Source organism: Macaca mulatta, chromosome 3 (assembly GCF_049350105.2).
Source record: "Macaca mulatta isolate MMU2019108-1 chromosome 3, T2T-MMU8v2.0, whole genome shotgun sequence".
Lineage (NCBI taxonomy): Eukaryota > Metazoa > Chordata > Mammalia > Primates > Cercopithecidae > Macaca > Macaca mulatta.
The window spans coordinates 158,651,480-158,674,894 of NC_133408.1; the positions used below are offsets into that span (position 1 = coordinate 158,651,480).

General features: G+C 32.0%; 1 long non-coding RNA gene across 8 annotated transcripts in view; it reads left to right on the forward strand.

The window, feature by feature from the left end:
* The first annotated feature begins 2,262 nt into the window (after nucleotides 1-2,262).
* LOC106997627 (uncharacterized) overlaps nucleotides 2,263-23,415 on the forward strand; it is a 277,093-nt gene continuing 255,940 nt past the window's right edge. For 6 of the 8 annotated variants that reach the window (XR_013415935.1, XR_013415936.1, XR_013415939.1 and 3 more), the window contains exons 1-2: nucleotides 2,263-4,746; nucleotides 7,520-7,573. This is a non-coding gene — a long non-coding RNA (uncharacterized LOC106997627). The remainder of the gene's footprint in view (nucleotides 4,747-7,519; nucleotides 7,574-23,415) is intronic. The other 2 variants (XR_013415937.1, XR_013415934.1) reach the window with 2 other exon arrangements.

A 23,415-nucleotide genomic window follows, 5' to 3' on the forward strand; every position in this document is an offset into this window, starting at 1 on the left:
CTCTTTTCTCTAAACTGCTATCTTAGTTTTAAAAATGTGCATGTGTGGTACACTTCAGCAATCTAAAGTAAACACATATCTAATTTTCTTGAATTAATGTATCTTCTAGATATATGATAGGACTTGATTAGATAATTCAAAATAATTTTTATAGATAATTATTGTGTCGACATAAAATTTGGACATTTTAATTCTCCTTAAGTAAGCATATGAAAATTGTATACTTTTCAGAACATAATTTTAAAATTATTTTACCCAGATACAAATACTTTAAGAATTTAAGTCAATCTCATTGAATTTCAAATAACAGAAGAAATTCCTTAAAATGTAAATTCAAGAGACCTTCTTTCTGTGGTGAGAAATAATGAAATGGAAATGTACTGAAATACTGAATGCTCATAGCAAACTTTGTACCGTGCAGGGAAGATGTATTCTATAAGAAAGACATTTTATCTCTTTCAATAATGCTTCTCTTTTAAAATAGATTATTTCATTATTAGGATCAGAGAATGGAAAGAGACTCCAAAAATTTTATTTTAAAACATACTGTCTTTTTACTGTGTATTTATTGAAGCTCTGCTGGGAGTCCATTTAAAATATGTGCTGGCTCTTGAAGAATCTCACTCTTGGAAAATGAGTTAAAATATGCTTGTAGTTTTGTATAAAATATGCAATTGATGATCTATATAAAAATGTGTTTTGTTACCAAAAGAAGTTATGTGACATAGTGTACATCGTTCAACAGAGAAATGTTTATAGATAAATATGGAGATAATAATGTCTTTTTGATGACATAGAGTATTTCTGAAGATTAAAAAGCAAACAAAAATAAAATGTAATATATACATGTGTAAGACAAATATTAAGTTATATTAACATAAAGGATTATGTAATTTATTTTTATGTATAATTATTTAATAGCGTTTCTAATTAGCATCTTTCATTTGTTTATTGTCTTTCCAGGGAAGACATCCTACTTAAATTCTAACCGAACAATTTGTGGTTTTAGTATTATTTTCTCTTGCTTCTTTCTCTATGAAAAGTAATAAAAATTTGTAAGTACAATTCTAATCACTCTTTAAATATTTGTGGAAACTCATTAAGTTCCTTTTCTGTCTGTTTATTTCAAAGCTTACTAGCTCTGAATCTTTTCAATTTTTCTCACTTGTGATAGTTTGCTTCCTGAAATGATTCCTTTAAGATTTCTATAAATCCCTTCAATTATAAGGTATGATTCAAAATGAGAAAGTGCACATACTCATAGTGTGGTAAAAGCCAAAGAGCTGTAGACATATTCTGGTGCCAGTCTTTGGAGGCAAACTTTTTTCTTTCAAAAGAGCTACTTAATTCAGCTTTTGAACAAATAGGAGTCCTAGACATGTTGTCGATAATCCTTTCCTTGTATTTTGATTTTCGTAGGCTAATATTTGTTGTGAGATGTAACTTTTTAATGCATGTCCCTTTCTTTACTTTTTATATATTTTGAAAAATTCTAACATAGTATCCACTTACTTTTTAGCAGGTGAAACAATAAAACAGCATATATGGTTTCCTCTAAGGTCTAATCTTACTGCTGGACCTAATGTCAATGGCCTATTGAGTATTAATCTTTAATTTTCTGCATATATGTAACTGACGTTAATGTCGATGTCCTGTTGAGGACTGATGTTTAACTTTCTCCACATATTTAACTTTCTTCACATATTTAACTTTCTTCACATATATAAACATGAATAAAATCAATTATTCTTATAAAATAAAAACTGACTTATAGCAGACATTCTGTTTTAATTTTCAACTTGAGGTTCTCTCAAAAATTACTAAAATTCAGATGTGATTCACTTTATAGTTGTATAAAATTTTATGGTATAATATATTGATATTTAGTCAAATGTCTTTCTCCTATAGATAGGCAATTAGGTAGTTTTTGCTTTTTTCATGGTTTTTGCATTTATAAGTATGTTTTAAATAAAATCCTTGAATTTATCTTTAAATACTGATGCTTTTATACTTGAGAGATACATTCTCTGAATGATATTATTGTATCGATGTTAAGAATATATCTTAAATTTTCTCATTGTCTTATAATAACCATTTTGTATGAGTTTGTAGTCAAATGAAGCTGTAAATATCCTTTTAAATATTTTCTTATAGTTATGTCTTTCCCATTTTACACATATTGTTGAGTTTGAAATCAAAATGTGGAGCTATGCAACTGTATATTTTAACTTTAATTGAATATTTAATTATTCTAAAATGCTCAGACACTTGAGGACATTCTTTTAACATTAAACAAATCTGTTGTTTCTCTATGTGTCTTTTATATTGTTTCTACAGTCACATATTTTTAAAAAAATATAGTAAAGACTTCCAGAGATATTAGTTCCAGACAAAACTGAATGTCGCAAAACATCCTCCAACCCTCCAAAACTATGCAGAATAGGAAGCATAAACAAATCTATGTAAATCTAATGCATTCAGTGTAACTAAAAGAGAATTATTAGCAGTAGACAAAAATAAGCAGTATTTAAAGCCAAAATATTTTTCCTTCTCACTTTAACACCTTGTGAAGAGCAAGGTAGAGTCTGAAGTAAAATGAAAACTATAGAGAAAAGAAAAGAAGGGGAAAAAAAGGCTCAAGATTGAAGTAAAATCACCCGAAAGAGACAAAGCTCACATTTAGTGCAAAAATATGTAAAAGCACTCCTTGGAAATAAAAATTAAAAAATAACTGTAAGTAAGTTACTGAAAGGTGAGTGAGGGGTTTATTTCTTATATCAGATTTATCCTGAGTGTGAAACAATTACAAATATGTCAAATGGTTTTCAGACTTTGGACATCAAGCAGTGCAGAAAAGTGATCTCTGAGAGAAGGGAAACAAATAAAATGAATCCTAAAATTGCCACAGTTTACTGACGAGAGGATTTTCAGGTGGTAGTAGAGGGAATATTGGGGATGGAGACAGCTGTCCTCAATTGAGGAAACAGTTAAAAGACATAGAAGACCAAAGCAATTAGAGTTGACATGGCAGAGCACTGAAAAGGAAAGAGAGAGCAGTCCAAAGTGGATATCTGCCGAGGACCACTCTTGTGTTTTCAACTAAGCACTCTCAGTGCACATATGTGAGAAATGTATACAAGACAAGGAACTATTACTCAAAAAGAGCAGGGGGAAAAATAATGCTTACAATCACACAGGGCCAGGGCCAGGTTTCTAACCAACAAATGAACATTATAATTAATGGGACATTGGATAACATTCATAGAAGTTTTTTATTTATTTTTATTTTACTTATTTATTTTTTGCATCAGTATTGTGGCAAAATTAGTCCTAAAGGTCTCTTTGCTCATGTTGAACAAAACATAAGTTCAAATTGCTTCCCAGTAATTTAACTCTATTCAAAAAAAAAAAAAAAAAAAAAAAAAAAAAGCATGAGACTACAGAAACTATCCCACACACAATGTGGTGAAATTCACAATTTCTGCTATCCAAAAAAAAGCTATAGCATTAAAAAGTTGGAACATATGAGGAGAAAATGCACTCAATGAAAACAAACACATAAATGACACAGATGATTACTTCTGTCTTACGTATGTTCAAGAGTGTAGATAAAAAAGATTGATCATGTTAAACAGAAATATGTAAAATATTACAATAACCCAAAGTCTGTGAGATAAAAAGTACAATATGTTAAAAGAAAAATATAATGGATGAGAAAAACGTCATATTAGACCCTGCAGAAGAAAAGATTTGTGAACTGGAAGACAGTAAGAGAAACTATCAACTGTCAAACTCATGAAGAAAACAGACAGAAAAATTTGACAGCATCAGTGAACCATTGGGCAATCTCAGGTAGCCAGAAGTACATGTAATTTATGACCACAAAGGAGAGAAGAAAAATGTAGAGAAAATATATTTAAAGAAACAATGGCTGAAATTGTCCAAATTGAATAAACACCATAAACTTACAGATCCAAACAACTAAATAAACCCTAGGAGAAGAACAAGAGGAGGAGGAAGAGGCGGAGGAGAAGGTGGGAGGAGGAAGAAGGGGAGGAGGAGATCAAAGGCATATCATAATCAAATTGCTTAAAATCAGCTACAAAAAATAAAAGTACTGATAAAAATTAAAAACTAAGAAACAAAAGAAAGACAGCTAATTTCTCATTATAAATGATACAGCTAGAAAACAGTGAAAAATTATCTTCCAAGTATTGAAAGAAAAAATAATCAACTCAGCAAAAGTATATGTCAAAAATGAAGGTGAAATGAAGACCATTTTGGATATATAAAAGCTGACGAATTTTGCAGGGGCCCTTGAAAACAGTATGCTGAGAATAGATAGGGCTCAAGGACAGTATCTCCAATTGAACTTTTAATGAACTCCCGTAGGCGCCAAGAAGGCGGACAAATAAGGAAGAGCATAGAGACAAGGAACTAAGCAGAAGGTTACATCTGGGTAAAGAAAGTTTGTTTTGCATTGTGTTCTTTCTGCTGACGTGGGGTTTATGGAGTATAAATAAAGTGAGGCGGAGGCTCTGGGTGCGGCCGCCATGTTCTCTGTTTGTCTTTGTCTTTTGTGTCTGTTCATTCTCCACCACCCCCGGCACGGTCCTCAATAGAATTTCATCACTAGCAGATTTGTACTATAGGAAATGTTAAAGGAAATCCTTTAGAAAAAGGAAAATATCAGATGGAATTCTGGATTTAAGTGAAGGAGTGAAGAGAACCAGAAACAATAAATATGTGAGTTAAAACAAGGTATACCTTTACTTATTATTAAACAAATCTTTTTAAGTTATATGTGTGTTTAAAGCAAAGACAGTACATTGTATTTGAGAACTTATAAGCCAAGATAAAATGTATGATAGCAATCATGCAAAAACTGAAAGAGAAAAAATTGAAAGGGAACTATAATAAGATTCTCATATGATAGATGCATAGGCATAGTATTGCTTGACAGTAGATTTTAATAAGTTAAACGTATACTTCATAAGCCCTAAATTAAGCACTAAAATAGAAAAATGGGAGGAGCTTATAACTATTAAGTCAATAATAGAGTTAAAATGATATCATAAAATTAACTAATTAATTCAAAAGTATCAGAAAAAAGGATAAAAAACAAGAAATATATAGAAAAAATGTCAACAAGGTAGACTTTAACACAATATAATCATATTAAATAGAAGTAATCTAAAAATTATAATTAAAAGACATTGTCAATATAATTTTAAAAATAAGGTCTAAATACATGAAGTTCATAAGAGACTGATTTAAAAATTAAGAATAAATATGCTGAAAATAAAAGTATTGAAAAGATATACCATGTTAAAATAAACAAAAGAACGATGGAATGGCTATACTCATATCATACAAAGCATATTTCAGACTACATATTATTACAAGGAATAGAGAACATAACTATGATAAACGTTTATAAACCATCTAATAGAGGTCCAATATACGCAAAGCAAAACCTCACAAAGGGAATTAGACAAATCCCCCAACAGTAGTTGCAAATTTTACCACCTTTCTCTTCATTATTGATAGAACAAGTGGACACAAAGTTAATATTTGTAAAAGACCTGAACAACATTACCAAACAATTATAATTTCTAGAATATGCTACCCAATGTAAGCAGGATATATATTATTTAAATGTGAATATAAAACATTTATAGATAGCTAAGATTCTGGGCCATAAAATTTGCGATACATTTTAAGGGATTTATTTTATGCAGGGCATATTCTGTCACTATGATACAATTAAACAAAAAATTCATAAGAAAAATATACTAAAAATATCCTGTTCTTTCTGTTTACTTGTTCTTTCAATCAGAGAGAAAAGGATGGTAAATTTTTCAACTGTTTTGGGGGATTTGCCTGTTTGTCTTTAGAGATCTATTAGTTTTTGCTTTGTGAATACTGGGAAATATCTGGTAAATCTCAAAATACTTTAAAACTAAATAAGATACTACCTTTTTTTTCTTTTTTCTTTTTTGAGACAGAGTTTTGCTCTGTCACCCAAGCTGGAGTACAGTGGCACGATCTCAGCTCACTGCAGCCTCTGCCTCCTGGGTTCAAGTGATTCTCCTGCCTCAGCCTCCTGAGTAGCTGGCATTACAGGCGTCTGCCACCACACCTGGCTAATTTTTGTGTTTTTAGTAGAGACAGGGGTTTCACTATATTGACCAGGCTGACCTCGAACTCCTGACCTCAAGTGATCCGCCCAACTCAGCCGACCAAAGTGCTGGGATTATAGGCGCGACCACTGTGCCCAGCCAAAAACTAGGTAATATACTTCTAAATAACCCCAAAGTTAAAGAATTTAGAGAGGGAGGAAGAAGAAAGAATTTTTAAATAAGCAAATAAAAAAATACAATGTTATAATATGTGAGATATATCAAAAGCAGTACTTAGAGGGAAATTTATCACACTAAATACTTCAACTACTCTATTGTGGAAATAGAAAATGAAGAGCAAATAAAATTCAAAAGGAGAGAATAAAATAATAAAGATAACAGGAAAAACCAATAACATAGGAAAGAAAAATATCAGTAGAGAAATTCAATAGAGACAATTTCTGGTTCTTTAAAAATATAAACAAAAGCCCTCAATATTAAAAGGAAAAAAGTAAAATTCTTACTACTTGCAGATGGCATATTTATCTACGCAGGCCATTTCATGGACTCTACTAGAAATCTTGTAGCAAGTTTATCAAGTTTGTATAGCACAGGATAATTAAAAGTATTGTGTGTAAACAATAAAAATTAGATATTGAACTTAAATTTTAAAAATCACAATAGCATAAAATAGTCAGTACTTTGTGGTATATCTTATACATGATGTGCAACACCTACATGGTAAAACTTACTAAGTATTGCTGAGAATAAAGAATATCTAAATAAAGAGATACACTATATTCATTAACTGGAAGATTTAATATTAAGATGTTAATTTTCACCAAATTGGTCTACAGATTTAAATTAATTCCAATAAAAATTTCGTTTTTAGTAGAAATTGGCAAGCTGATTCTATTCATATGGAAATGCAAATATTCTGGAATAGCTAATACAACTTTTAAAAAGAGTGAAGCTGTAAGATCTGAAACCAATTATCATTAAAAGCTGCAGTAATCAAAGTATGGTTCCCAACAAGATGGAAATATTGACAAATGAAACAATAGAGGGTCTGGAAATAGTTCCACCTGTAGGAAGACCCAAACTTATGTGATAACTGATTTTTCGTAAAGATGTGAAGACAATTTAGTGGGGAAACTGTTTGGGAATAGTCAGTGATATGGTTCAGCTGTGTCCCCACCTGAATCTCATCTTGAATTATCGCTCTCATAATTTCCACCTGTTGTGGGAGGGACCTGGTGGGAGATAATTGAATCATAGGGGCGGTTTCCCTGATACTGTTCTCCTGGTAGTCAATAAGTCTCATGAGATCTGAAGGTATTATAATGGATTTCCCTTTTCTCTTGGCTCTTATTTTCTCTCACCTGCTGCCATGTAAGATGTGCTTCTTGCCTTCAACCATGATCGTGAGGCCTCCCCAGCTGCGTGGAACTGTGAGTCCATTAAACCTCTTTTTCTTCATAAATTATCCAGTCTCTGGTATATCTTTATGAGCAGCATGAAAATAGACTAGTACAGTCAGCTTTAAGTGTCTCTGGCTGTGGTTTTCCAGTCACTTTTACTAGTTTTGCCATATCTCCCTGATTTTTTATCATGGAGTGCCATGGAGCATGATCCTCAGATCATAGTTTCTATTCACACTCATTCCCTTATTTCATCCGATCTCATCACTTAAAATTTTATTCATCCACCAGAGTGACTCTCAAATGTATACTTCTTGCATTGCCTGAAACTTCATCTCCAGACACAAATATTTACTGAACAACTTCAGTTTAATGACTGATAGGTTTTATCAGTGTAACAAATCTCAAACCAAATGCCTGCTTATGCTCCTAAAACTGTATTCTCTACAGTTTTTTACAACCCTAATTAATACTGTATTCCAAATGTATATCCACTGGAATATACTATCCATGAGGGCATGTGTTATTGATATATCTCAGTATCTAAAAAGAGTATGGCAACAATATTTATTGAATGAAAATTTGGCTCAATATAATATTTCTTCAGTCTTTATCCTATTCTCACTAAATCTGTCAGAGAATTCAGAAACATTATAAGCATAGGGAAGCTCTGATTTGTCTCTGCATTAAATTTGTATTGTAAAATACTTATTACATATATTATTACAGGGTTGTTTTGTATAATACATGTATTCTTAATATCAGTTAGTGGTTTAATGATTACTGGAGGTGTAATACAATTAAGGTTGGCTGCATTAAAGCTCTTACATTATTAATTGCTATTTACTTGTGCATTAAAAAATTAATAAAACATCATTTCTAACATTAGAGAAATAATTGTTCACATGGAACATAAATACTATTGTTCTAAATAAGTATTTAAAAACGGTTGCTCATTCATCTGGTAAAAACCTTTTTATTTTTTTTTTTGGTAAAAACTGATGCTATTTTGTTAACATTTACTTTTTTATTCATATATATGTAAGGGGCGCAAGTGACATCCGCTTTTTAATGACAAAATAATGCCATCTTGAATATTTCAAATCCCTTTTCTCAGGAATTTGAAAATTACACTTCAGATGTAACATAAGCATTTAAGACTGCAATGTAATGTAGTCATGCAGACTGTGTCAAGCTATTTTGAGAGGAAAAATTCTGTTTTAATGTTTTTTAAGATACATTATTTTTTGCAGGTTTAGCCTGCAACATAAATAAGCCTGGGTTTATTTGACTTCGTGAATCACGGATAGCAAAGACAAATAAATCTTCTATATGTGAAAACTTTTGAAAAAATTTCCTTCACTGCATTAGAATTTGACTTGTATGGAATACAAAGAAATATTTAATTAAATATAGGCAGGATATAACGAAACAGAACATACAAATTTTAGTCTTGTCACTTTTACTTCACAATCTTAGGATATTACATCTGCCAAAGGTTAAAATTAGATCTCTGGTGATTTAGATAACAATAACTTCTATCTAACTGAGGAACAAATGCCCTGAGAAGTTATCTGAATGATTTCTTAAGTAGAAAGTACAATTATTTTGAGAGTTTGAATGAAACAGTAAAGATGCTCTATTCCAAATTTAACAAATTCACAAAGCACCCGTCAGAACAGAGTAGTTTTTATTCTAAAAGTTAGTTATGGAAATAAAGAAATTTACCAAAAAGGCTAAATTCTGAGTTTATAGTATTTGAAGATTTTCAGGAGGAGAGAAAAAATAAAGAATAACATTCTTTATATTTTTAACCTCATTTCATGAGTAGAATGAGAAACTTTCTGAGATGCTTTTAGTTATTAAAAAATTTAAATATTCGCTGTTATAAGCTGTAGAAAATTTCTTAAGAAGATGTGTCCAATTTATGTACTGTGTAGGGGTTTTCCTTTGTTTTTATATCATTTTGTTACTGCCATTTTTATGAGGGTGTACAGAGAAGAGTTGGCTGGTTAAAAGTTTAGTCATAAATTGTCTACATTTTACTCATTTTCTTACAAGGTTATAATTGACACAAATTGTACTGGCTCTATTTTCTTGATGCAAATTGTATAACATCCTCAACCAAAACTTCTTTATATTTCTAGATACTCTCCTGTAGAATATCTACTAGGGAGGAGCATCTGTGTGTAACTGACAAGAGTTTAGCATGATCATACTTTTCAGACATTTTCTGATTTACACTTCATTCTTTGAGGATATTATCGAGGACATTCTCATGCACCAAATGAATCTTTCACACATTTATTTCTTCCAGTAGCTTATTTTCTCCAAATTCTGTTTCTCTTATTAAATATAATTAAATAAAATTAAGATAATTTACATGAACAATCTTAGATGTCAGGTATTAGACACAATAACCAACATCAAATGATCACTTCTTTTACAGTTCAAGATAATAAAAAAAAGTTACTTAAACACCCCATCTATTTATTTCTCTACAAAATTAGTCCCTACAAAGTAGCATTTTTACAATTAGGTAAGTTTGGCATATATATACAACCAAGAAACCACTGCGGTAATCAGGAGAATGAACCTACCCATTATCCCCACAAGTCTCTTTAGCCCCTTCTTGAGCATAGTTTTTATGTATTTGGCATTAATATATCTTCTTTGGTAAGTATCATTTCAAAATTTCTATCGGAGGCTGATGGGAGAATCACTTGAGCCCTGGAGTTAGAGGTTACAATGAGCTAGGATCACACTAATGCACTCTAGCCTGGGTGACAGAGTGAGACACTGTCTCTAATACAATAAAATAAATACTTGTTATGCACTGAATCTTACTCAAATTTGTGTCGCTATTTTCTTCAATTAATCTGTCTTTCTTTATATCAACATGACACTGGGCTGATTATTGTAGCTTCTTAGTACATCTTGAAATCAGTGCTATCCAATAACTTTTTCTGTCACAGTTACTCTGTCAACTCTAGGTCCTTTGCATTTCATTAAAAGTTTAGAATCGTTTTATCAATTTCTACAAAAGTGTCTATTGGGATTTATACTGGGATAACATTCAACCTGTTAAGCAAATTGGAGGTGAATTTAAATTTACATATTATTGAGTTCTCTGACTTATAGGCATAGTATATATCTCCATTTATTTAGTCTTCCATTTCTCTCTGTAATAATGTAGTTTACAATCTGTGGATCTTGTTCATTTCCAATTACTGGAATTACTTGTTTATGGTTTTATGTTCAATACAAACTTCTGAAAATGCAGATTAGAATATTTGTATGTTCTTTTGTTTTTTCTCTGCATTACTTTTTTACCTTCAAGATCATCTGTTTTGTCTGTTCATACAATGGCATTGCTATCTTTTTTTTTTTTAAATTGATTGTATCTGATATGGAATCCCTGATGTTGAAGGAGCTAAGAATATCCTTCACATATGTCCCAAATACCCACAAATATGTAACTCTGGTATATTGACTATTTTGTGTTAAAAGCAATTGAAAAATAACAGGTATAAGATAACTTTGACCTTCTTACTAGTTCTTTAAAGCATGACGTATAACTCCCATATGAAAGTTGTTCTCCCTATACTACAAAGAAAGTAACTTATCTTCTAGCCTTACCACTTAAACTAGTTACTTTTTCACAACTTACTACTCTTAGTCCAATACAATATCTAAGCATTAAACTCTTTCGAGTCTGCATTTTCTTACGTGGACTTTCATGTCACGTAAAACTAATATTAAATAAATGTGTATGTTTTTCTTCTGTTATGTTTCCTGTCAATTTGTCAGTCCTAGTTAAAAACACCCAGAAGGTAGAGGTAAAATTTTGCCTCTTCTACAATATGTATAGAGTATTTATCCATGGCAAGAATCATATGAAGAGATTTCTAGGATGCTACAAAGGTAATCAGACTGGATATTTAGATAGACAGAAAGGCTTCCCTTCTTAATATGTGCAAAGCATTTAGACAAGTTGATTTCTTTCCTAACTGAGGTAAAGACAGCTTTCTGATACAAAATACTGCCCTTTAAGACACTTTACTCATCTGTGTTTATAAAGATTTAACACTAATCTCATTAAGAATCTCCACCTGTCAGCTTCATGGTTCTCAAAATTGGCTTTTATTGATAACACCTGGAAAGTTTAAAAATTACTGATGCCTGGGTCTCACCCCCAGTGTTTCTTATTCATTTGAATTTTGGCTGAGAATCATTGATCCAGAGGAATATCCTGGGTTTTCCTCACTTGTTAATTCAGCCTGCAATTTCTACCCTAAACAAATGCCTTGACTCTTCATTGTTTGAGATTAATGAAACAGCCCAGATGCTCCAGAATTTTTAATTAATCCTCACAATCATCTCGTGGCTCACCAATAACTCCCACCACCTCTTGATGTAGAGCCAAGGGCTGGAATTTTAAAATCTGAATGTACATTGAATTGACCTGGGTAAATTTTAAGTGCCACTGTGAAGAAATGATCTGGAAAATTATTTGGAAGTTTTCAAACTACAAAATTAAAGAGATATGGTACTGTTCAGTTGATCCATAAGTAAGTTTAGTGGATTGATTCTTTTGAGGAATTTGTCCATCTCATCAAAATTGTCAAAATTTGAAGCATACATTTTTGTGATTGTATTTATTTGCTATTTATTTTGCTATAAATGTCTATATTATACTTTAAATGATTGTAGAGTTTTCAGTGAATGTAAAATCTTTATTTCTTGACATTGGTGACTTTTGCCTTGTCTTTTTTTATTGTGATGTTTTATCACTTTTCTTCTTTTTCAAAGGATCAGATCTTGATTATATTGATTTTCTCTGTTCTTTAGATTTCTTTCAAATGCATAGAGTTATTCATTTTTTTTTCTTCCTACTGTTCACTTTGGATTAGATTTGTTATTGTTTTGAAAGTTTTCTAAGCTAAAACCCTAGAAACTGATTTGAGGCCTTTCTTATTTACTAATATATGCACAACATAAATATTTGATGTTGTTTCCTTTAAGCACTATGTTAATTGCATCCCACATATTTGAATAAGTTATGCTTAATTTTCATTCAATTTAAATGTTTTCTATTTTTTGTTTTGATGCTTTTGTGAATCATAAGTTATCTGGAAGTGTTTAATTTCAAAATGTTTGTTAATATTTTAGCTATATTTCTGCTTTTGATTTCTAATTTAATTCTGCTATGGTTGGATAGTATGTCTTGTATTATTTTGGGGAATTTTTTTTGATCACCCAGAATATTGTCTGTTTGTGTTTATGTTGCATGTGCTATTGAGAAAATATCTATTTTACTTGTTATTGTGCACAGGGTTATTAATTATCTATTAAGTCTGTTTTTGGTTGTATTATTCAGGCCTTTAAATCGTTGCTGATTTTATACCTACATTTCCTATTACCATGGTAGAAGAGTTGCAGCTCCAATGATAATTGCATTTTTAATGTCTCCTTTGAGTTCTGCCAAGTTTGTGTGTGTGTATGAATTTAAAGCTCTATTTAGATCCATACACTTCACAATTGTTACATGTTCATGGTATAATATTTCTTTATCATGATGCGATGTTTCTCTTTATTTCCGGTGTTTTTTTTAATTCTGAAATCTATTTTGCCTTGTATTCATATAGTCACTTCATTTTTAATTTTTTACTTGTTTTCTTTAAATTTAAAGTAATTTCTTCTATCGAGTATATAGTTGAGTCTCGGTATTTCATAAAAATTTGAAATTTTGTATTTAGATCAATTACATTCAATGCAGTCATTGTTGGATTCAAATCTATTTGTTCTATAATTTCTCTATTACATTTTCCTTTTATTCCACCTGGTTTTGATTTTTTAATATATTTACATTTACACTCTATTATGGTCACTATATTTCTTTTTTATATTTTAATGGTTATGTTTAACATATTAAGTAATATTGACTAATTTTTGGCTCTCCTCAAACAAAATTATACTTTATATGTAGTATAAGAATCCTACATCAGTAAGCAAATACTTTTTCCCCAATTTTTTTGTAACTTTTTGTAAAATATTTTAATTTGGAATGATATATACTCACATTTTTCCTCCTAATTTTTCTATAGTCAGAAAATAATTGCTTGGTGAAAAAAAGTGATAAAAAAACAAGTCTAACATGTTTACATTGGTTTTAAGTGTTTGTGAAGATCTTCATTTCTTCATGTAGATGTTGTTAATAATAATCCTATGCCTGAATTTTATTTCCTGAATAGCAATACTGCTAGTAACTATCTATACTAGAAAGTTTTGTTTGTCTGAAATTGATATTATGACTCCTTCGTTTTTTAATATTTTCACAGAATAGAGAATTCTAAGTGGGTAGATTTTTAAAGTAATGATGTCACTTCATTGTCATCTGATGTATATTTTTAATATGACATCTGATAAAATTTTAATCACAGTTCTTCTGTGTATTGTGTGCCTTTATCTCTGGTTGACTTCAATATTTTATCTTTATCTTTTGTGTTTGGAAATTATATATCGTGCATCTAGGGCTTTTAAATTTGGTGTGGGAGGGTGGTGTTATCTATCCTGATTAGGATCTCTGATATTCTTAGTTCCATAGATTAATATATTGTATTATTTTTGAAAAATTCCAAGCCATTATCTCATTTAATAGTTCTTTTCTCTCTCTTCTCTCACGGATAACAATTATACATATGCTAAACTATTTGATATTGTCTCCAACAACTCTTCAATGCTATTGTTTTTGGATTTTAAGATGTATTTTATCTATTATTTTTCAGTTTGTGTTTTAGTTTGGATAATTTCTACTGACCTATCCTTAGGTTTACTAATTTTCATGTTGTCTGTTTAAGTAACACAGTGAATCCTTTAAAGACATTGATCATATCTATTAATGTGGAATTTTTTTCTAGCATTTTAACTTTATTTTTTTCTTATAGTTTCAATTTCCCATCTGTATTTTTATCTGTTCATACACATTGTACCTATTTCAATGTCTTAAATATGGTAATTATATTTTTTCTAAATTCTTTAGTAGTTCCAACAATTGGACCATATCTAAATCTGAATCTGTTAAGTACTTTGTCCCTTGTTGACGGGTCTTTTTTTTTCTTGCTTTCCTGCATGTCTAACAGGGTTTTGTTAAAACTTGGACATTGCATATTGGAATGTAGAGACCGAGGTAGTCTTTTAGTTGCTTGAGTATGGGCGTGACTTCTTGTCTCCTACGACTTTATCAGGGAATTGAATTTATGTAGCCAGAAGTTGACCTAAATTTGGGTGTTGCTATTACTTAGATTACCTTGGCATACCACTGTCTTTATAATTTACGAAGTTTTAACTAGTGCATAAAGTGAGGGCTGGATTGTTGAAGAGTTTTTCATGCTTTTCTGCCCTCAGCTTTAGGACTTTTCTCACTATTTTCTCAGAGTCTGTCTCCATGCTTTTGTTCTCCCCCCAGTAGAAGATTGTTAACACTTGGTAGCCTTTGTTAGAATGAGAATGTTCTTTGCTGTGATCCAGAGGCGGACATAGGCAGTCTCTGGGTTTCTAGTTCTTTGGAGTAGGGCTTTCACAGTTTCCCCTAATGGGAGGTGTTCTTCTGTGGTCTGGACAAGGGTGGTTCCATGACCCTGTTTCATCAGGATATGGCATGCCACTTCCTCTTCTCCTGGCCACAGTGGGTCTTACCACCTGTCTTGGGATATAGCAGATTTGTTTTCCTTTCCATAGCAGATTAATGGTTTTATTCTGTGGAAGTAGTAATCTAGGAAGGACTTTCAGCAGGGCTTTATTCCTTTCTTGAGTAGTGACCACTCCCTTTCCCACAATCCAGCATCACTGATAGAGACTTTGTCCATTACCCACCTGCCCATATTCTTTTTCCTAAGTACTCAATGGTATTTCGTGGAGAAGAGCCCGTGATTGGGTTAATAATTACACTTTCGTATTCAGATACAAGTGTTTCCGTGCTACCACACTAATTCACACTTGACTTTTAGCAATTTGTTAAAAAAAATAGATGAATTCTTAACTTCTGGCGTGGCGGCCTAGTCTTCCTCCCATTCTTTACTCTATATGAGTCTATGTTAATGTGCTGTCTCTTCTTGGAGGAGCTTGTGTTTCCTTAGATTTTAAGCTAATTGGTTGACCTGCAATCTCAGCTCTCAGAAAGACTCCAAAAAGTTATGATTTTATACATTACCGAGGTTTTTCTTTTTTATATTCGGAGCAATATTTTCTGCTTTCTATAACTTAAGTGGAAGCCAGAAGTCTGTACCTGACTTTTGATATTATGCTTTCTCTATCTTTCATATTCAACTGTGCAACTATGGTATCAATTTAGTATCATCTCAATGTCCACACCAAACACTCAGGAATTTTGTCTAAATTTAGTGTCTGAGGATCCTACTTATTCTAAATGAGAAGTAAGAAAGTGGTTGATCTGACTAATTCAGTAAAATTCAAAAATGATTCCCAACTTCATGTCATATTCTTTTCTTTGAGATCTGACTGTACCATTTTTCATCACCAGTCTAAATCTACTTGAGTAAAAGTAAGTCATAGACATTTTACAATATTTTAAAACCCATCAGTCTTTTTTCCATAACCATACATGAATTGATGTATTACTTTTTAGGTTCTGAAAACTAAGAGGAAACTTCAGTTAGCAACCCTCCAAAGCTTATCTGTTCTCCTGCTCAAAAGAAAAAAAAAATAATGATCACTTCTCATATTACATCATTTGCCTAGTTTCTTTCCCCCCCCCCCCTTGCATGAGCTGAGTCACCCTATGTACGGTTTCTATAATTGAAAATGAGCCTAGAGACTGTTAACATTCAAGTCTTTTGAACAATGTCTGGAGGATAGAAGAATGGATGCAAAAATCATTTAAAATTCACCACTATGTTTAATTAAAATTATTTAACTTGCAGGCTCAACAAATGAACCAAGCTAGATGAAATGAATTTTTGTTAGTGTTTTTAACATGATCCTAGATACTAATTGAAGGTATATACACAGATTGAAAATTGATGAGGCATATGCTGTGGCTGTACTTGTGGCACCAGAGGACTGTGACCTCTCTAATGATGGTGAAATGTACAAAGGTTATAGAGGACTTTTTCTAACTTCCTTAGGAAATTTTTCTAACTTCCTAAGAGATTTGCTTAGACTTTTCCTTGGCTTAATAGTCATATTTTTGAAAGCTAAATTGTCTGACACAAGCAGAAGTTAAGTTCTCATTAGAACAACCATTCAGTATCAGCGTATGCTGCTTTGCATTTGATTATCATGCTTATTTTCTCCGATTAAAAATGATTCATATGTTGGAGTTGAACACAAAAATCCTAGAGCAAGGGCATGACATTAGGCAAATGTTAAACTTCTGTTCTGTAGATGAAGATTACTCTTCCTCAGCAGCATCAACAAACATGCTGATTTATTGCCAGTTGCGTAAACATAAATGTTTTAAACATGCTAACTTAATCACATAATGTTAAGTGTCTCTGCAATGATGCTTACAAAAGTACTGCAAAGTCTCATTACCAAGGAATATTAAGACACGTTCAATATTCTCTTCTAGTTGGAATTACTTTATAATAACACAGTACTTATTTCAGGCATTTCATCAAGGATGGAAAAGTATTTTACTGATTGTGAAACTTTCTGTGTCTTTGTAAAAATTAGAATTTAGAGTAAAATCTCATTAATCCAAACATCAGTATTTCAGAATGTACCAAAATTTAGACAAGTATTAAAATGAAAATAGACTTATATTCTCTATAAAGAAACTGTGTGATATACAAATGTATAATATAATGAAAGAGCTAGTTGGGAAGATTCACTTTAAACACCCTAAACTTCCTCAGGAAATCAGTTTTAATTCAAAGTCATTTGTTTTTCAGTTATTTTTATCCGCTTATTATGGCTCACTCTTGGAGATTTATCATGTTCTTTTAATCAAATTTTGCAGATAATTGATAATGTGGTATAATCAAATATGTTTTTCTTTATAATAAACCATATTTTAACCCTCCTGTAATATACATTTTTCTTCCAAACTTGTGACAATTAGTCATGATTACATATTAAAAATATTAACTTTTAAATTATATATATGGTGTACTTTATAGGAATATGTAATTTCTCCCCACTATGTTACAAACCAAGTTATCAGAATCCTTCTTTTGTTGCCCAGGCTAGAGTGCAGTGGCTCAATCCCTGCTCACTGCAACCTCTGCCTCCTGGGTTCAAGTGATTCTCCTGCCTCAGCCTCCTGAGTAGCTGGGATTACAGGTGTGTGACACCATGCCAGCTAATTTTTTTGTTTGTTTTTGTATTTTTAGTAGAGACAGGGTTTCAACATGTTGGTCAAGCTGGTCTTGAACTCCTGACCTCGTGACCCTTCTGCCTTGGCCTACCAAAGTGCTGGGATTATAGGTGTGCAGAATTCTTTAGTTCATGTATATAGTCCTTTGTTTTTGTAGAGTCACTTGCAGTTGCTTTGCATTTTACATGTACTCTTATGAGTGAGTTTTCCATCTTCATTGTAATAGATTCAAGTTGTGGAAAATGCAGATGTTGTATTAGAACACATTTACCATGCCCTATATTTCTAGGTTAGTATTCAGCTACATTGACATATCTGGCCTCTTTTCCCATTCAATTAATCATGTAATTGGTGAGTATGGCAAAGATTCTCCATACAATATTCCCTTTCTTATTTTTAGTATCAAATATAAAATTTATTCTGAGCTTCCATGTGTCTAACTAAAGACTCTGTTGACTAGTTTTCATTGCAGCTAGTTGTGGCCATGTGACTAAGTTTTCACTGATGAGAAGGAAAAATGTTGTATGGTGTTTAAAGAAGTCCCATTAAAAGGAAAGATGAGTTCTTTCATTTATCTTTCCTGCTGGCTGAATGCATATGAAATGGTGCTCCTGCAGTCACCTTGGACCAGGAAGTGACTTTTTCAGGATGGCAGAACAGCAAGTTAAACCGAGTCTAGCACTCATAGAATGCATACATCCAAACTGTCATGACATGGGCTCTATCTTATTTACTCGTTGTTATTTTGGTTTTTTTCAGTGTCAAGCAGTCAGACATAAACTAATTGATACCCTGACTTGGAGAGAAGTTACAGAGCATATTTGGCTCAGCCTTTCTTCTCTCTGTTCCAGATCCTTAGAATTGTCTGCCCAAAGAGTGGCTGCACTCAGAACCGATTGCTTAAGGGTAGCTTGCAGATGTCAGCTGGGTTGGAAAGAAGGAGTAAATCTACCTAATTATGTATTAAAAAACTAGAAAGCACAATTGGCTGCAGACTCTAAAGCAGCTTCTGCAAATAGCTTTATCATTAATAAAGGTCATTTCTTTATCTCCATCTGCCTGACTTGTGTATCAGTTATGTTGATGTTACTGACATGATGGTCATTGGGAATCAATGAAAATAATCATATAACTATATACAATGGTGTACAATTGAGTCTCAAGGAAAAGTAGCCTCAATCCATAGTGTATGCTGACTTTCATGGTTGACATATTCCTCCCTTGGCCAATTTCAAGTTATAAATGTAATATCACTGATCAAAGTAAGACAAAGAAGTACAGAAGTACACCATTATGTAGTATTTCTGCCATACAGATGCAATATCTGTAATTCTCAAGCATATATGTAATTTATGACTGTTAAAATAATCAGGAAATGATCTTTTAATATCAATTATTTTTAAAGTTAGTAAAATTTACGTATATTTGTATAATTTAACTTTTAATGATAGTTGTATTTAACAATACTTTTTAAATTCTGAACTTAGTAATTATCATTTACATGTCAGTATACGCTGGCTCTTACACTCACACACACCACCAAATGAATATGTATACTCATTCAGGAATGAAAATGATCATTATTCATGAAAATTCTGTACCTAAATCTTGCATTTGAATGCCATATTCATAATAAATTATTATAGTAATACAATAATACTTTGTTTCTACATTGCAATTAATACTAGTCAAAAGCTGGTAAATCAATGACATGTACATGCAAGTTGTATGGAATTTTATATTAATTTTCAACATGAGAAAAGTGGAATGACATTCTCTACTTATCTCTTGGGATGTTATAGTCCTAGTCTTCAGTGATTACCTTTGATAACTTTCTAGGATAATTTCACATATTAACTCCATAAATATGGAATATCAGGTATGAAAAATAAGATTTCACGTATTAGTCTGTGATGATTAAAATACCTGTTTCATTAAATTACATTGATTTACATTTTAGTATTTAAAAAGTAAGCACTATTGTTTCAGTTAGTCTGTATTCACCTTTCGTATTTTATATAAAGTTCCCAGAAGTGGACTAACAATGAAATGGAGTTTTTGCTCCTTTGAGAAAACTTTTCTATACTCATTTGATATTATTTAGCTACAGTGAGACTGACTTTATGTGTAAAACACATGAACAGTGTTACATTGAAGTTGCCATTTAAGAATTAATAAGATGGCATATGTGAAGCTGCTAGAATAATCATCAGTACATACCAAGATCTTCATGTTTGATCATTTTCACTCTTACCTGACTCTTTCAGTGCCAAATTAGAAGTTAGGGTTGGCAATAGAGGAGGTTAGATTTCAGGAAAAGAGCTTACTTAAGATTGAAATTAAGACATTGTACGTATGTTGACATACTTTGAGTCATATCCAAGGAGAACCACATGTCAGAAGAATGAGGGATCTGAATAACAGCAAAAAGTAAATGGCAAACAGTAAAGAAAGTCAAGGGTTTTTAGATTCAAAGTTGAGGAATGTGTGAAATGATCAAAAGGCCAACTGTATCTAGTGTCTAAAAGATAAACAACAGCATCAGAGTTCTGAAATGCTAAGACTTAGCTCTGCCACTTCGAGTCATTAAAGAAAAATGAACAATTTTGGTAAGATTTTTGGCAGACACTGACACTTAAAATTATCAGAGAACGTTTTTGGACAACTAACATGAACGTAAACAATAAAAATCAAACTTAGTACAAATAAAGCTATAGAAAATAAATTATCAGAATTTGGAAATTGATATTTCATACCAGACTCTTGATTCCTTGACTAACCATATGATTTCTCAGCTAGTATTTAAACTCTGTCACAATCTGTATCTGACTTCAATTCTTATAGCTGTTCCTCTCAAGATCTTAGATCAAAAGTGTATCTTACATGAATATTTAAGCTATTATTGGTATGTGCTTTATAATATCTGGTTACGTTGTTGGAGACAGCAGCGTCAGTATGGTGAGAAATATGTTTGTTGTATTTATCCCTTTTTGTTCAAATGAGCTATTTCTCTATAAATAGTTGATTTTACAAAATGGAAAATATTATCGAGAGACTAAGTAGATGCTCATAGTATGTATTTATTATCCTGACAGTTGGCTACCTTTGTCAATGTTTCATTCGGAGCTGCCAGCCTGCCACTCACGAGGGACCCTGTTTTCACTGATGCAGTTTGAGTCCAGACTAAAAGCTGTGAAATGAAAAACAAAAACAAAAAATAATACTTTTCAGTTTTGTTTTGAAGAATATAAGTCTTTACTAATTGGAGGGCTTTAACTGGTCTCTCTATATGTAGAACATGGTACTTGTGGCTGACTTACAGAAGAAATTACTCATAGAAAGCATCACACATGTGTATGTGCACACACACAAACACACACACACACACACACACACACAAAGATCCAGCCTTCAAGGTTAGGTTGGTAAACTGGTGTCTCCAGAGGCCTTTATTCAATAAGAAATTAATGACCTTCCATAGTACTACTAGTCTTTCTCTCCCTACATAATTACTGAATTCAGTAACTGGTATAGAATTCGCTTTTGCTTATTAGAACTTAGTGTTTAGTTTAGATATCAGATGTTATTCTCATTATTATATTTGCATATCCAAGTGCAATATCTTTCCTATAGAAAATTTACTTAAGTTTCACATGAAAGTAGACAAGAGAAGCATAATTATCCTATACATAAGGTAAAAAAAAACATTATAGCAAAAATTATGATTTTAATTATATTAACATAGGTAAATATGCTAAATAAAATTAAGTACTGAGTTTAAATATCAACTTGGGCCAATTATCTAAAACTTATTTCTCTGATTCTTCCTTGGAAAAAATAAAACAAAGCAAAATATAAAACTACCAAGTTTATCTGGACTGTATTTTCATTTCACCCCTACCCATAACTAAAGAACTAAAATTATCATTAAATAAAAGTACCATTATGATTAGTAAAAATATTGCTACTCTGTGGCTTGTTCTTTATCCACGGAGCTGTTGGCAGGACCTTGGCACAAGGAACAGAATAATCTAAAAAGTTAGTCAGAGCCTCGAGCAGGATTCTGGTCCTTCTTACATCATGTCCCAGAGCCCTTACTGGACTTCTCTCAAAAATGCTGATACCTGCTGAAATTCTAGTGCATCAAAAAGATGGGGCCTGTCCTCATATGCAGACACTTAGATATTCAGGCTGTCTATTGCTGTGTAACAACTGACAACAAAACTTAGGGCTTAAAACAGATACCATGCTCTTATACTTCACAGATTTGTGGGTCAGGAATTTGGGACCTGGCTCAACCTTATGATGCTTTTCTTCTTTGTGATATAGACTGAGAACACTGGATAAAATACAGCTGGCAGAGTTGTACAATACAACCCTGTGAGCTGTATTTATCCAGAGTTTATCTGAAATATTCAGTGTGGCTTCACAGGCACATTATCTGGCTCCTTCTCTTGGAGGCTCAGAGTTCAAATAATAACCTAGTCTACTTGTTCTCGGGTTTTATTTCCTGGATTGCGAGCATCAGCATCACCTGGAAACTTATGAGGCATGTATATTCTCTGGATATATTCCAGATAAGAAATTCTAGTGATTGTGTTATAACAAGACCCCTCCAGGTGTTTCTGAGGCACAGTAAAATTGCTTGGTACTTACCCACATCTCTACCCCCTTAAATCTTCTGTATTGACCCTGGAGGGGGTACAATTATAAGGAATTATAAGGATTTAGAAAGATTATCCCAAGTTATTACAAGGTTTGATTTATCAAAAATTAAATAAAAATTTGTATCCTGCTGTTACTTTTAATTACAAGTGTTCTAATATATTTAAATAATGATGAAAGAGAATAAAAATAAATTTAACTGAAACATTTTCCTCAGTTTTATTATATTTTTTCTGAGTATTCCTGTCAATTTAGTTTGTTTCCAGAACATCTTTTTGCACTTGGAAGGCAAATTTACTTTATTTTTTACTATTTTAATTTTGTTTCTAAATATCCAATATCTCTGCTGGCTCAAGTTGATATTCCTCAAATTTTAAATAAGAGAAAAAGTCAATATAGCAGCCCTCATGCCAGTACCATACTGTCTTGATAAATGAAGCTTGAATAATATTTGAAGTTGGGAAATATGAATGCTTTAACTTTGTTCCTTTTTTTGGGGGGATTCTTTGATTAGTATGGTCACTCAGACTTCTGTATACATTTTAATATCAGCCAATGACTGCAAATGAAACAGTTGGAAATTTGGTAATGTTTATATTGAATTAAACTAGGTTATTTACAACATAAATTCATTTCTCGTATTTGTGGAAGATGGGAAGTCCTAGATCAAGACAGATTTCATGTCTGGTGATGGTTCATTTTTTAGCTCATGGATGATGTTTTCTTGCTGCCTTCTCACTGAGTGGAAAGGGCTAAATAGTCTCTGGGGCCTCTTCTATAAAAGTACTAATCCCAGTCATAAGGGTGCTGCCCTTATGTCCTAATCAGCTCTCAAAGGCCCATGTCCTAATACCCGGCAGGTTATGAT